We start from the raw sequence: 17,500 nt of genomic DNA on the forward strand, positions 1-17,500 counted from the left end.
CCTTTCTTCAATCTTGCTTTGTCTTCTGTCATTCAGCCCTACGTTTCAGAAACAGAGAAGGCTGTCAGAAAGATGAAGATCATCAAAGGTGTTGACTGATGCGAGATGTTTTGGATCCCTAGTGGGCATTTCCTGCCAAGGTGATTGATGATGGATGGTGAGGAGTCATTCCGACTCCGTGCTTCTGAGATCTCCTGGTTAAGCTGGCGTTACTCAGTACGATTCCAGTCTTATTTGTGTATTGTACATCACACTGTATGAAACGGTGCTGATGAAATCTTTATCAAATTCCATGTTGGACTGTGAGATCTCACTTGTATGTCAGTCTCGTTTTTCTATTAAATGATGTTGGAAAACTGATATTCTGCTTTTGTCATCCATGTGCGACATCAAAAGGAGATATCAGAAAGGAGATATCAGAAAGGAGATATCAGAAAGGCATTGTATTCTCCCTGCTGCCCAACTACCCAAAATGTCCCACACACTTAGTTTTTTCGTATGGCGACACTGCTATTTTTCTGCAGTGGGTTGGCCGTAATGCCAGACCTCTCCGTATTGGTCGATATTAAATCATATAAGTGGTCACACAGAGATTCTTGAGCAGAATGGCTGACATTGTCATTCTGGGGAGCGTGACATGTTACACATGCTGCCACAGAAATCTTACAGTCTGTGCTTTACCAACAACACAGTGTAAACATGGCTTTACCAACAACATTACACTATTAATAATAATAGTTTAAACATGGCTTTAGACAGGCATGAGGGAAAGTCCATCTTAGATAAAGTTACAGGCATCCATTGTGTGAGCCTGTGAATGTGCGTGTGTGTGGATGGGTGTGTGCGCATCTGTGTGTGTGTGTGTGTGTGTGTGTGAGAGAGACATAGATAGAAACAGAGAGATAGTAAGTATATTTCCAGAGACCAAATCTTTTGTCTAGTTGTGTGTGTGTATGAGAGAGGGAGGTGGAGAGAGGGGGAGAGAGAGAGAGAGGGAGAGAGAGAGAGAGAGAGAGAGAGAGAGAGAGAGAGAGAGAGAGAGAGAGAGAGAGAGAGAGAGGGAGAGAGAGAGAGAGAGAGAGAGAGTTTTTCCAGAGAGTCAGTATGATCCCCTGTGGTCTGGTTGCTTAGCAGTGTGTATTTTGTGTGCGAGTTTCTGTTTTTAGCATAAAAGGGTGTGTGTGCGTGCGTGTCTGTATAGGTGTGTGTGTGCACATACTGGTGTGTATATTTTGCATGTGTTGCAGTGATGGCAGTATTCATGTTGATGTTGTAGTAGTAGTGTGAGTTCTTGTGTTTGCATGAAAAACTGTGTGTGTGTGTGTGTGTGTGTTCATGGTTAGTGTGGGAGTTTTGTTTTGGGAATATTCTTATATTCCTGCCCTGCTAGAGGAAATAATTTGATCTTTCTGTTATTGTGAGCCTCTGATATGAGTGGAAGTGTGTGTGTGTGTGTGTGTGTGTGTGTGTGTGTGTGTGTGTGTGTGTGTGTGTGTGTGTGTGTGTGTGTGAAAACTTGGGTATTTCCAGTAACTTCATGATATGATATACGTTGCCTACAATTTTTTTTATTAAGGTAAATGTTAGCAAAAAAGACTTTATTATAGTTACAATAATACATTAATAAATAATAAGAAATAAAGACCATGGGGAAAGTAAATTTAAATAACCAATATGGTGAAAAAAAAGAAATAATTTTTAAAAGATTATTTTACTTTACTTTTTTGACTTATAAATTAAATGAATTAAGTTAAATTTAATGAATTGTTCCACCAACATTTGCCCCCCAGTGTCAGATATAAATGCTGAAGGTGCTGTGTACAGATGTTTTTCAGATTCAAATGTGTCAGATTCAAATGTTTTTCTAAAGCAATTCATAATTTCTTTTTGATATGCCACCTGTAGGATAGTTTAAGTACTGCACCTAAAGATGTAGGCATCAATTTCATATGTGTATACAGTCTCTGGGCCAGGCCTGTAAAAGTCTGAGATACACCTGTACCTTTTATTTATTTCTTTGCACAGCAAGAGAAAAGGAAAGATTTTGGAGGTCGTTGAAGAGGTGTGTGTGAGTTTGTGTGTATGTGTGTATGTGTGTGTGTGTGTGTGTATGTGAGTCTTTGTGTCGGTGAGCTTGCTATGCTGTTCAACAGAAGAAGTGTAGTGTCTGTATTACATGAGATAATCTCCTTTTCCTGTTTACACACACACACACACACACACACACACACACAAACACACACACACACGCGCACACTCACAGGAGGCCCACAGCAGGTTTGTGTATGTGCACTCTGCCTTTGTTAATGCAAATTCAGTTCAATCTTGGCCACGCTAGCAGTTACAAAACTAACCTCTGACACACTGGTCTAGTTCTTTTGCTCTTTCTTGCTCTCTCTCTCTCTCTCCCTCTCTCTCTCTTCCCCTCTGTCTTCCCACTCTCTTTCTCTGTGTCTCTCTATCTCACTGCTATAACGAAGGGTGTAAGTCTGTTGTCTGAGCAGTGCAGCTTTGCTATTCTTCAATCAACGACTCCTGACGCAGTTATGGTTCGGTGTGGGGGTTAAGCTCTTCTCTAGAGACAGGTACTTCGCAAACTCGCAGTGCTGTTTTCTGCTTGAGGACTGTGAGATGTCTCGTGTGAATACAGGGAACGTCCTGCAGTAGTGAAGACAGAGGTGCTGCTTTAAATGTGCTAAATCAATCTGATTGAACGTGGGAATGTGAGGATTCAACGTGAACGTCACACTAATAAAAAGACCCTGACATTGATTTCTTCTGTGACACTTTGTGTTTTCTCTACACATCGGGATTAGTGGACACAGTTCTCTCATCCAGAAAGCTGCAAGTCTCTCTGTGAAATGTGCATAAATGGGTAACTTAGCTGGCTAGTGACGTGTGGTCAGCTCACACGCTGGTCAGCCAGGAGGATGACCAGTAAACAACCAGTAAACGAACAGTAAACAACCAGTAAACGACCAGTAAACAACCAGTAAACGACCAGTAAACAACCAGTAAACGAACAGTAAACAACCAGTAAACCAGCATCAGTTCTGCCTTCACTGCACTATTGATTTCACTCAAATTACCATCCTGTTTGTTTTTGTTTATTTTGTTTTGTGTTTTTTTTTTACCGCATTAATGTACAAATTAATTTCAACAAAAATATGTACCTTAAAATATGTCAGATTAAACCAGACATGTTGGATGTTGGGCTTTTTCTCTTGTGAAAAGTTCATGAAGAGCATTGTAGTGAATGTTGTGTTGTGAGATGATGTTATAGGATGCTGTGTTTTCCTGTTACTGTCACAGCACAGTATGATGGTGGAGTTACTATGATGTCAGCTGTGATCTGATCTCCACAGTATGATGGTGGAGTTACTATGATGTCAGCTGTGATCTGATCTCCACAGTACGGTGTTGAAAGAGTTAGGCAGTATTTGCAGAATGTGTGGGGACCTTAACAGGCTGTGTGAAAGTTCTGCTCGACTACACCTGTGTTATGTGACTAGTTTATCTTGTTCCTTGATTTGGTCCTCAGATCGTAATCCCAGGATAAAAGGACACACACACACACACACACACACACACACACACACACACACACACACACACACACACACACACACACACACATACGGGACTGCTGAGGACTGAGAGGGACAGACCTGACAGGCGTGGCTTTTCCCAGCATGAGACATGGATGGGTGCGGAGACACCTGGGTGTCTGCTGCACCCGGACCTTCAGACCACAGAGAACAGCTGCAACTTACAATGCAGTTGTAAATCATTTAATGTGAATCCCAACAGTCTTGTTGATCTCATCCTATCTGCACTGTTTTGTTTTCAGTGTGTAAATTGGGTCTCTGATCCGTACACAGTCAGTGTGTAAAGTAGGTATCGGATCCGGACACAGTCAGTGTGTAAAGTGGGTCTCGGATCTGGACACAGTCAGTGTGTAAAGTGAGTCTCAGACCCGGACACAGTGTGCAGGACTTCACTCCGTGTTTGGTGAGCCCCTGATGTACAGTATCATGTGAAGTGTGGTGAATTGACGTTTAGCTGAGACATGCCGCCTACAGAAAACCCTGCCCTCTTACTCCACTTTATTATCTAACCCAGCAGGAATGAGGTGTGTGCGCGTGGCTGGCTCAGGAGGTGTGTGTGTGTGTGTGTGTGTGTACTAACTGTAATTAGAGCATGAATGGGGAGGAGAATTAGGCATGTACTTCAGAAAACGCCATGTACGTCGCTGACTGACTGAATGAGGCTTGTGACAACCACCTAGACCTGCTGGTTTACAACGTACACACACACACACACACACACACACACACACACACACACACATTCAAGGTTTCTCCCCAACATGCACACACACATACACACCCACTCAAAGCCTCTCCATAAGGAAGACATCTGCATTTTAGGGATCCTGTGAGGACAAGCCTCCAACATACAAACTCTCATTTAAAATTAAATACTCAGATCAGTGTGCGTGCGTGTGTGTGTATGTGTGTGTGTGTGTGTGTTTCTAAGCTCATGGCTCAGGGGAAGTCTATGTTGCTGGTGCAGCCGTTTCAGTCTGGAGCTTTAAAAGTGATCTCTTATGGCCACGCCCACCCTGATCTCTTTTGAGTGATTGGCGTATGAGTGTTACTATAATTAGAAATGTGTTCAATTTTTCAAAGCAGTTTTATCGAACCCAGTGGATCAAATGAATAAAATTCTGTGAGAGTGTAAATATTACATCAGCCTTGTCAGCATCTGGACGAGGATACTGACACAATTATCACACATCATTAAGGTGTTGGCATACATAACTGTTTAAAATATCATCTTTACCTGCCTCACTCTCACCCACAAACATAGACATGTGTGTGAGACATTATATGCACATTATGGTTACACACACACCACACACACACACACACACACACACACACACACACACACACACACACACACACACACACACACTCATAGTGTGCATATTGCATATAAATGAGTTATCTGCATCCACTGAATCTGCTGCAAAACTTCAAGGAATCAAGGTGGTGAGTAATTAAGGTGGACTGAGTGCATGTGTGTGTGTGTGTGTGTGTGTGTGTGTGTGTGTGTGTGTGTGTGTGTGTGTGTGTGTGTGTGTGTGTGTGTGTGTGTGTGTGTGTCAGTAGAACAGCTAATCTAAGCCGCCACTGAGAATGAATGTTGCTGTGCTGTGTTTGTAAAACACAGCATAATGCTGGATGTAATCACATCAGTGAACAGCGTTATGATATCGTAAGCTATCATGTGCCATTCATAAGTCCAGGCTATAGTGTTACACAAGTTGTGTACAGCAGACTGAAATCCTTTTGTCAGTAACTACTGCAGGATTCATCATGGTTCAGCTATTTACTGTGATCATACTCTGATCAGACAGTTCTGGTCTTACACTCTTCCTCACAGCCTGGGCTCACGTAAATCACCAGGACGGGTTGCACCCGCACAGCTACAACCCGTCACACTACAGCCCCTCCTTTAAATTCTCTTACCCCCTCCACCTCTGACTCACCCCTTTACCTTGTTAGCCCTCGCACTGAACCCCGTAGGCTTCGTGACCCTCTGCCAGAGATGGCGGACGGTCCTTCTCCTTGGCCTGGGATTGTTGGGTCTGGTCGTGAGGATTAGAGTGGAATGTTCTCGGAGTTGGAGTAGGTTTGTGTCCCTGCAGGGTTTCTTGTGGTGTGCTGTGATGGATCAAACATGCTGGGTCTTTCTCCCATATTTGGTGATCTTGTTCTCTGCACATAGAGGAGATGTAATACACTTGCAGATGGTCATGGCGTGACCTCTCAGATGGTCATGGTGTGACCTGTCTCAGCCGTGGCTGTGCGTGTTCTGTGTACGGGAACTTTTTTGACCATGCTGGTGTTTGTGCAGTGCTGTGTGCTGTAGGTCTCTTTTTCAACACACACACACACACACACACACACACACACACACACACACACACACACACACACACACACACACACACACACACACACACACACCATACACATTCTCTGTTGCTCATTGTGCCTTTCTTTTCTTTCTTTCCCTCTTTCCTGTTTTGCTTTTCCTGTCCTGAAGTGTGTGTGCGTGTCTGTGTGTCTGTGTGTGTGTGTGTGTGTGTGTGCGTGTGTGTGCGTGTGTGTGTGCGTGTGTGTGTGCGTGTGTGTGTGTGCAATTGTCCTGTGCCTATGGCTGGTTTGTAGCCACTGACCCAGTGTAACAGTAAAGACCCATTTCCTGTAGCCACGCAAACAGACAGAACTCCTCTATCCCTTCCTCCATGTGCTCAGCAAACGCCTTACACACACACACACACACACACACACACACACACACACACACACACACACACACTTGCACCACAGCTAATCATGATATTCCACTGTGTCCAGGAAGGAGCTAGGAAACAAAAGAAGCACTTCCTGTGCTGCTTGTTAACATTCTGCACAATGGTGAAGGAAGAACCAAGATACAGGAGCAAGAGTGGCCTCCACAAACACCTCCCCAACACCATACAGCTCCACAAACACCTCCCCAACACCATACACCTCCACAAACACCTCCCCAACACCATACACCTCCACAAACACCTCCCCAACACCATACAGCTCCACAAACACTTCCCCCAACACCATACACCTCCACAAACACCTCCCCAACACCATACAGCTCCACAAACACCTCCCCAACACCATACAGCTCCACAAACACCTCCCCAACACCATACAGCTCCCCCAACACTGCACACTACACCATACACCTCCACAAACACCTCCCCAACACCATACAGCTCCACAAACACCTCCCCAACACCATACAGCTCCACAAACACCTCCCCCAACACCATACACCTCCACAAACACCTCCCCAACACCATACAGCTCCACAAACACCTCCCCCAACACCATACAGCTCCACAAACACCTCCCCCAACACCATACACCTCCACAAACACCTCCCCAACACCATACAGCTCCACAAACACCTCCCCCAACACCATACACCTCCACAAACACCTCCCCCAACACCATACACCTCCACAAACACCTCCCCCAACACCATACAGCTCCACAAACACCTCCCTAACACCATACAGCTCCACAAACACCTCCCCCAACACCATACACCTCCACAAACACCTCCCCAACACCATACAGCTCCACAAACACCTCCCCAACACCATACAGCTCCACAAACACCTCCCCCAACACCATACAGCTCCACAAACACCTCCCCAACACCATACAGCTCCACAAACACCTCCCCCAACACCATACAGCTCCACAAACACCTCCCCAACACCATACAGCTCCACAAACACCTCCCCCAACACCATACAGCTCCACAAACACCTCCCCAACACCATACACCTCCACAAACACCTCCCCAACACCATACAGCTCCGCAAACACCTCCCCAACACCATACAGCTCCACAAACACCTCCCCCAACACCATACAGCTCCACAAACACCTCCCCAACACCATACAGCTCCCCCAACACTGCACACTACACCATACACCTCCACAAACACCTCCCCAACACCATACAGCTCCACAAACACCTCCCCAACACCATACAGCTCCACAAACACCTCCCCCAACACCATACAGCTCCCCCAACACTGCACACTACACCATACACCTCCATAAACACCTCCCCAACACCATTCAGCTCCCGAACACTGCACACTACACCATACACCTCCACAAACACCTATCCAACACCATTCAGCTCCCCAACACTGCACACTACACCATACACCTCCACAAACACCACCCCAACACCATACACCTCCACAAACACCTCCCCCAACACCATACAGCTCCCCCAACACTGCACACTGCACCATACTCCTCCACAAACACCACCCCAACACCATACACCTCCACAAACACCTCCCCAACACCATACAGCTCTCCCAACACTGCACACTACACCATACACCTCCCCAACACCATACAGCTCCCCAACACTGCACACTACACCATACAGCTCCCCCAACACCACACACCTCCACAAACACCTCCCCAACACCATACAGCTCCCCAACACTGCACACTACACCATACACCTCCACAAACAACTCCCCAACACCATACAGCTCTCCCAACACTGCAGACTACACCATACACCTCCCCAAACACCTCACCCAACACCATACAGCTCCCCCAACACTGCACACTACACCATACAGCTCCCCCAACACCACACACCTCCACAAACACCTCCCCCAACACCATACAGCTCCCCAACACTGCACACTACACCATACACCTCCACAAACAACTCCCCAACACCATACAGCTCTCCCAACACTGCACACTACACCATACACCTCCCCAAACACCTCACCCAACACCATACAGCTCCCCCAACACTGCACACTACACCATACACCTCCCCAACACCATACAGCTCCCCAACACTGCACACTACACCATACAGCTCCCCCAACACCACACACCTCCACAAACACCTCCCCCAACACCATGCAGCTCCCCCAACACTGCACATTACACCATACACCTCCCCAAACACCACCCCAACACCAAACACCTATCCCAACACTGGCCCTGAACACCAAACAACTCTACACACTGTATCCTACACACTGTTCCCTACACACTGCCCCCTACACACTGCCCCTACACACTGTCCCCTACACACTGTCCCCTACACACTGCACCCTACACACTGTTCCCTACATACTGCCCCCTACACACTGCCCCCTACACACTGCCCCTACACACTGTCCCCTACACACTGTCCCCTACACACTGCACCCTACACACTGCACCCTACACACTGCACCCACACACCGCCCCTACACACCGCCCCTACACTCTGTCCCTTACACACTGCCCCTGCACTCTGTCCCTTACACACTGCCCCTGCACTTTGTCCCTTACACACTGCCCCCTACACACTGTCCCTGCACACTGTCCCTTACACACTGCACCCTATACACCGCCCCTACACACTGTCCCCTACACACTGCCCCCTACACACTGTGCCCTGCACACTGCCCCCTACACACCGCCCCTACACACTGTCCCCTACACACTGTCCCTTACACACTGCCCCTACACACTGTCCCTTACACACTGCCCCTACACACTGCCCCTACACACTGCCCCTTACACACTGCCCCTACACACTGTCCCTTACACACTGTCCCTTACACACTGCCCCTACACACTGTCCCTTACACACTGCCCCTACACACTGTCCCTTACACACTGTCCCTTACACACTGCACCCTACAACTCCTCTGAACTTCCCCACAGCTTCTTTCTCCCTTTATTTAATTTTTATTTCTTCTCTTCCTTCCTGTCTCAGGTTGGCCATGTTTTCAGGTACTTGCTTTGGTTTCTACTTTGTCTGTTCTCTGTTCAAACAAGTGTCAGTGTGTCTAATTGTCCACTGATTTGTGATGAGGAACAGGACAGCCAGCAGGCCCATGGCCGCCTGTGAGCCCAGACAATCGCGCCCTGTTTGGGCTGAGGGACGTCTGCTCGTAGAGGGGTTTTGTTGGCTCTTTTATCAGCATTGGATTCGTGCCGTCAGGCCTCCAGGGGCCTAAACACCCTCATCTCTGGAGTGTGGAGTTGGGCTGGGTGTGACTAGGCAACCGTGTTACCGGGGAAACACTCTCATGGGTGGTTTCCTCCAGAGGAAGCCATTGTGGTTGCTGGAAGTCTGTGTTTAACTCTGCACTGAAACCCTGCCGTCACACTCTAGACGCCCCTCGAACAATGTACACAGCAGGGAGAGACTACATATATACACACACACACACACACACACACACACACACACACACACACACACACACACACACACACACACACACACACCATAAAACCCCAGTCAGCCTGGACTTGATTCATCTTCCAAACCCACTCCTCTATCCCAAGAGACTTAGATGTCTTAGATGGGCTTACAGCTTCAGAGAAAGCGTTGACCCTCTGGAGGTTTGTAGCTGACCCCTGGTGACCCTCTGGAAGTTTGCCTCTGACCCTTGGTGACGAGTTCTTGGACACTCTTGAGACCCATTAGAGGAGACAGTGTGCAGACCACTGCAGAGAGATTGTGCATGTATAAAAAATGCTGTGTGTGTCTTTGTGGTCCCGTCTTCTGGACCGAGGGTCGTAGTCAGCTCTGGTCGGACTGGGTGTTTCTGTGGGTCGGCTCTGGTCCGAGGGTTGTCTGGGTGCTGAGAAGATCAGTATCTCCTCCACTTCAGTCTGATGGGAGATTCATTTGAGCAGTGCTGTTTCTCTGACAACTCAGGTCAGAGGTCATACGTCTCACTGTGTGTTCTCCATGTGTTTTATGTCTTAGTGGCAACTAAGCTGTAGGACAGGAAGTGATGCACATGTGAGAGACAGGAAGTGATCCATGTGTGTGGGGGAAAACTCCTTAAGAAAGAAAATGAGAGTTAAATAAAGAAAGAAGACAAAGAGGAGAAACAAGAGGTCCATGAACCCCCTCTTACTGAACCTCCTCTTACTGAACCTCCTCTTACTGAACCCCTCCATGTTGTATTTTTTTAATAGTATTATTGTTATATTCTCATTGCAAAATATTTCCTCTCCTCCATTTTCTGAGGTGTATTTCTCAGGTTGTACTATGTCAGTTGAATTGAAGCTTCTCCTGTGTTGAACCCTGGAGTCTCTCTGTAATGAAGGGAATTGGTGAAGGGACTGGCGGCAGATATGCATATTGAACACCGTGGCTCTCTCAGAGCTATCTGGTTGGCTGTGGCGTAGTAGGGCGGGGCTTACTCACGTTTGTTCTGGCATTTTCCGGTGTATGAAGCTCACTGCTACGATACGGCTATGCTGTCTGAACGTCTGTCCACATGCAGTCTTGAGGATGAAGGTATTTACTGTGGTATGAGGCTTCTGGGATGTGCAGTTCTCCCAGCGGTGTAGGTGTGCAGTAAGATGATGATCTACAGATGAAGCGTCTTGCAGGGCAGGTTTAGTCCATAAGAAATATTTCAGTGGATAAGCAAAGGAATCTACTGCTACATAAACAACTGTCTCAGAGGTCAGATTTCATCAGATACATGTTTAACACTCCCACACACACACAACACATCACTCAGCTCTCATGCATTAGTGATAGTGTCCTTTTGAACAGAAGTGATGCATTTCACAGTCTGTGCCAGTACCACAACATTCCTCTGTTGAATCATCCTTAGGTCTTTACAGGGAAACACGGTGCTTTTAATGATCCGCTGTTCAGAAAGGTTCTGCTTAGGACTTGTGGCATGCAGACTAAATCAGATTCCTGCACCCCAGCACGGTAGAGCGGGAGGTATGTGTTTTACTTGGACTTGAGGTTTTTTCTATCAAAGGCCTCTGACCAGCGGCCGCTGTATAGTGGGTTCCTGTTAATTACTGGCTTAATTACTTGTACTGACTCACAGTGTTCATGTTGTCCAGGCTGTATAATGTAGAATCAGGGTCTTTATAAACTAGGAAGAGAGATGGAGGGAGGGAGAGAGACAGAGGGTAGTGGGGGGGTGGTGAGAAACCAATGACAGCAGGAAGTTGGTGTGTAACCTTGAAGGTCCGTGATTGACAGGTCATCTCTGCTGAGAGAGATTAGAGTGAACACTTTGAAAGTGTGAGAGAGATGGAAAAAAAATAAATTAAATTATATATATATATATAATTATATATATATATATATATATATATATATATATATATATATATATATATATATATATATATATATTAGATAGATAGATAGATAGATAGATAGATAGATAGATAGATAGATAGATAGATAGAGTCTGGTGTGTGGTATTGCTTAGTCTGTGTCTCACTGGCGCCCCCTGTTGATATGGCTTTTCTATGTCAGGGGCTCTGCAAAACAGTTTGTGTATGTAACAGACGTACAGCAGGATGGGCTTGAGTGGGATGTGATTGGGTACTGAAGTGGCAGAAAGACGTTACAGACCTGCTGGAGTGGAGAGACAGTGGAGAGACAGTGGTCGTGGTCGCCATGTGTTGTGAGTTTCAGAGAAGCACAAGCTTCCTGCTCCAGTATATATATATTGTGTGTGTGTGTGTGTGTGTGTGTGTGTGTGCGTGTGTGTGTGAAAGAGAGATAGTGAGTAAGTGGTTTGTTTAAATTGGGCTCCCGTGTCCATAAAACAGCTGTGGTAAGAGACCCCTGGGCTCTTAATGAGTGGAATACACACATGTGTGCACACTCACACACAAACACACACACACACACACACACACACACACACACATATACACACTTCTGACATTCACAGAGCTGATTTACTGGGGAGTCTGGCAATCACTAACAGAATGAAAAAGGCTCTTTGGATCCCGGAACAGTCCCGGAGTCTTAGACACCCAGTGTGTGTGTGTGTGTGTGTGTGTGTGTGTGTGTGTGTGTGTGTTTGTGTGTGTGTGATTGTGCATATTGTTGGGATTGTCCCGTCTCTCTCTCTCTCTCTCTCTCTCTCTCTCTCATTCTCCTCCTGTCTTTCTTTCTGTCTGTCTTTGTTTTGGCTGGGAAGTGAAAATCCTGACAGTCTACTGTTGGGAGTGTGTGTTTCTGCTGTTGGGAGTGTGTGTTTCTGCTGTTGGGAGTGTGTGTTATTAGGTCTGTTTTACACATATGTCTTGGTGTCCTGTACTGTAGTAATGATTCAGAGCTGTAACAGGCAGTCTCCATTGGCATATGGTTTAGATAGATGAGCTTAGCACTCAGCTAGCTGCGATCTGCAGTGTATCTGTATGTGTGTGTGTGTGTGTGTGTGTGTGTGTGTGTGTGTATGTGCGGCACCATTTGGCTTGATTAACATTTTTCAGTCTTCCTGCTCTTTATAATGCTACATCCCCTGTAATTACCAGCTCAGTGAGCGAAAAGCATCTCGCTACCATGGTAATATGGTAATTCACCTACTGAATGGGGCTCACTGTGGGTCTGGAGCTCCGGGGCCTCTGGGGGCACAGGGAGGAGTAATGATCAGCTAATGATCAGCTAATGCTGCATGCTCTTTTACAGATTACTGTATGATCCATCAGTCTCAAAGGCAGAACCACGTGGTCACCCGAACTGACTTCATCAGGGAGAGTCAAATGAACATGGATGGTGTTCACACTGTGTGAACGTATCATGTAGTAAACTGGTTGTTACTGTTTCAAATCTGCTGTTATTACCACACAGCAAAGCCATGAGGTTGAAGGGAGTCCTGACAAGTTTTAAAGCTGCAGTAAGCAATATCAGTGTGCTAGGATTTTAAACTGGCAGTATTCAATAACCTAACAGGTAAACCATTACCTAAGTAATTATTAAACCACAATTCAACACTGATCACCTGGATTTAATCCAGAATATGTTTTAAAATGTAGGACGATTCTCTGAGCAAAATAATAACTGTAATTTTCTAACATTGTCAGGTGTGTTGCTGACAAGCTGTGCATCACAAGACTGGTCATGTGATTCATCATGAACTAGTAACATGACATGTCCCCTGTAATCAACTCAAATACTCAGGTGTCTTTATTTTCTAAAACTTTTTTTGAAACTGTATGAGGTGATGCCAGACTTTGGTACAATTTTAGTTAGATATGACTCATATCATATCTAATATATGACTTGTGTTGCCTCACTGAGAACACTCTGTAATGATGCAGTGGACTCAGAGTTCTGATTCAGTGATTCTGTCTGAATTCCTGTGCCATGAATATTTCAGTGTACCCTAGCTCAGAGACTGCAGACTGCAGACTGTGTGTGTGTGTGTGTGTGTGTGTGTGTGTGTGTGTGTGTGTGTGTGTGTGTGTGTGTGTGTGTGTGTGTGTGTGTGTGTGTGTGAACAAGTGAGAGAAAAAGAGGGAAACTGTATATACTTACTTAAGCTACTCTCTCTCACACTCTCCCTCTCTCTGTCTGCCTCTCTCTCTCTCTTTCTCTCTCTCTCTGTCACTCTCTTTCATCTGGCACATGTTCCCTCTTCTGTGTTGGTCTCCAGCTTCTTGTCTTTATGGATGTTCTGAAGTTCAGATGTGAAATCTTTACCTGTCAGCTGTGTGTGTGTGTGTGTGTGTGGGGGGGGGTATGTGTGTATGTGGGGGTATGTATATGTGTGTGGGGGGGGTATGTATGCGTGCTTGTGTGCGTGGGGAGGGGGGGGGGTTGTAAGGCTGTGTTGCTCCTGAGTGTTTGGTAATCTTTCCTCCTGTGACTCCAGCTGCAGTCTGGAACCTAGCCACTCTCTCTGGAGGGAGAGATGGAGGGAGAGATGGAGGGAGGGTTGGAGGGAGGGATGGAGTCTGAAAATCAGAAAAATTAGTCAAAATGTCTTTACTTAACAAAATGTCTTTACTTAACTTTATTTAACATCTAGAATAAGAATTACATAGAGATGTATATACAGTAAATACATACAAATATTAGAATTATGATCTTTGTTTATAGGCTATATCTCTCAAATAATTGTCATGGTGACCACTGTTGGCCAGAGGAGGATGTGTTCCCCCTGAGTCTTGGTTTCTCTCAAAGTTTCTTCCTCATGCTCTAGGGAGTTTTTCCTTGCCACTGTCGCCCCTGGCTTGCTCACTGGTGGCTTAGACTCAGACACTCGAAAAAGCTGCTTTATGACAACAACTGTTGTAAAAAGTGCTATATAAATACATTTAGATTGATTGATTGATTGATTTTGTCTATATAGAATCAGATTCAGTAAGGCAGGATCGTGGTGGAGTTTAGGACTTAGTGTTAACAAGTCTAAAGAAACATTGAAAGCAGCTTTTAATATTTGATGGGTAGATGGACGGACAGATGAGTAGAGACCTTCAGGAGAAATAGCAATGAGATTAGGGAAACTGAGGAAGCAGTCACGTGTCCTTAATGTTGTGAGTGTGCGTGCACGTGTCTGTGGCCTTGTTTAGGCCTGGTGATGTTTGTTGTCCCAGGCTCTCCCCTGACACCGCTCTCTCTCTCTGGCTCTGTTCGAAATAGCCTACTAAATACTGGATACTGCATACTGGACTCAGTATATACTGGATACTGCATACTGGTCCTCGTAGTAGTATGCAGTACAGTTTCCAGTATGCGACAAAAGCAAAGCATACTACGGGGTCACGTGAACGTAGCGTTGCATGATGGGATGCAGTACACCACGAAGATATCTCTGTTCGCGTACTGGAATATTTTGCGGAAGTAGTAGGTCATCCGGGTATGTTTTGCGTACTGGAAAATTTCATTTTGGTCACATACTGCATACGGCATACTGATTTGGGGCTCGATCAGTACGCCAGTAGTATGTAGTAGGCTATTTTGAACAGAGCCCCCCTCTCTCTCTCTCTCTCTCTCTCTCTCTCTCTCTCTCTCTCACTCTCTCTCTCTCTCCCTCTCTCTCTTTCTTTCTCATTCATTTTTTCACTTCTTTCCCTTGCTCCCTTCCCTCCTTCTCTCTCTTCGTCTTTTTCTCTTTCTCTTTCTCTTTCTCCCTCCCCCCATCACCCGTCTCTCTTACACTATCCTAGATCCTGTGCTAAACACTCGTATATCAAACACGTATATGATTGTCACAGCTTGCCAGCGGCAGACACAGAACCCCGAGTGGCTGAAGAATCTTCCCCCACGTGGGTGGTGTCCCACACGTGGGTGGTGTCCTGCAGACGGTGCTGTCCCGCTCGGTGAAGATCCCCATTTTACCTCACTCAGTGAGACTGTTACTCTGTTGTGGCTCTGGCCAGCGTCTGCAGATAGACCCAGGAGCCGGGCCCCAGCGTGGGTTATGGATAATGAGTAGGCGGAGTTTCCAGCTCTGTAGGTGGGATCTCCCCCTCTGTGCTGCTGCCAATCACACAGCCATGTTGTTGTTTTAAGGCCCTGCCCCCTGTTCCTGTCACCAACCCTAATTTAGCTCCAATTCATGTGAAACTATTCATTAAGAGAACTGGTATAGGACACACACACACACACACACCCTGTGCTGTAGACCTCACCTGTGTTATAGACCCCCCCTGTGCTGTAGACTTCACCTGTGTTATAGACCCCCCCTGTGCTGTAGACCTCACCTGTGTTATAGACCTCCCCTGTACTGTAGACCTCACCTGTGTTATAGACCTCACCATCTTTACTGTTTTGTTAATGTGGGTGATGTGGTGTAGCTTGTATTCTTGTCTGACTACTGCAGCTGTACACTGAATTTGTGTTATCACTGCTTTGTTCAGTGACGTATAGTTAATATAATATAATTGTTTGCCATAAATTATTGTTTGTTTGTGTTTGGATTTGTGCATGAAAGGTGTGTGTGTGTATGTGTGTGGAGAGAGAGAGAGAGGGAGAGAGAATGATGTGTATCTGTGTTTGTGTGTTTCAGTTGATTTACACTTCTGTGGTGGATTTTGCAGACATCTTAGCATTGTGTGTGTATGTGTGTGTGTGTGTGTGTGTGTACTCACAGAATAAATGCAGGGAGCTCAATTCTGATGAAATGACTTTAATGACAATGAATAGTTAATCCTGTTCTGTTACAGTGAGAAACTACCATAGATTTGGTTTGTGTCTGTCAGTGTTACAAGCCACTTGATCTGTGAAATCTTGGATCTTTCACATTCTGGAAGCTTCTGAGGGGCATCAGCAGCAGCTGGTGGAGAGTGTGTCTGAGCTGACGACACACAGCTCCTCTACACGGCCACATTGTGTACGGGGAAGTGTCACCTGGAGAGCTTGGATAGAGACTCTCTCTCTCTCTCACACACACAAACACACACACACACGCACACACACACACACACACACACACACACACACACACACACACACACACACACACACACACACACACACACACACACACACACACACACACACACACACACACACAGAGTCCCTGTTCCCTCCAGCAGAGATCGGTTGTGGAGTAGATGGTTTGTATGGGTGCAGGTGGGAGATCTGACCTCAAATGTGATGGTGTCTTGTAACAAGCAGAAAGTGTGTGTGTGTGTGTGTGTGTGGTGTGGTGTGCATTAGTATAGGAATATGAGTAGAATCATCATTCCATGTATAAATATGTGTGTGTGTGTGTGTGTGTGTGTGTGTGTATCTGAGTGAGCTTGTAGACAGTTTGCTGTATGTGTCAGTGTGTGTGGGGGGTGTTTAGTGTAGACGTGGGGGTGTGGATGGTTGGGTGAGGGAATGAGGGGAGAATGAGAGAAAGCGATTGTGTGTGTTAGAGAGAGAGAGACAGACAGAGAGAGACAGACGGAGAGAGACAGACAGAGAGAGACAGACAGAGAGAGACAGACGGAGAGAAGCAGGGTATAAACATTCCTCTGTAAAAGGAAACAATGAAAGCTTCCAAACCTCAACTGCTTGCCTCTTGCTTCTGTTCATCTTCCGGTGCGTGCGCGCACGTGTGTGTGTGTGTGTGTGTGTGTGTGTGTGTGTGTGTGTGTGTGTGGGAGGG

At 46.1% G+C, this 17,500-nt stretch overlaps 1 protein-coding gene across 12 annotated transcripts in view; it reads left to right on the forward strand.

Annotated features, from left to right (window-relative positions):
• dip2a (disco-interacting protein 2 homolog A) overlaps positions 1-17,500 on the forward strand; it is a 92,242-nt gene that overhangs the window by 24,279 nt on the left and 50,463 nt on the right. The gene's annotated exons all lie outside the window — the stretch shown is intronic.

The sequence above is a fragment of the Brachyhypopomus gauderio genome, chromosome 4 (genome assembly GCF_052324685.1).
Source record: "Brachyhypopomus gauderio isolate BG-103 chromosome 4, BGAUD_0.2, whole genome shotgun sequence".
Taxonomy (NCBI): domain Eukaryota; kingdom Metazoa; phylum Chordata; class Actinopteri; order Gymnotiformes; family Hypopomidae; genus Brachyhypopomus; species Brachyhypopomus gauderio.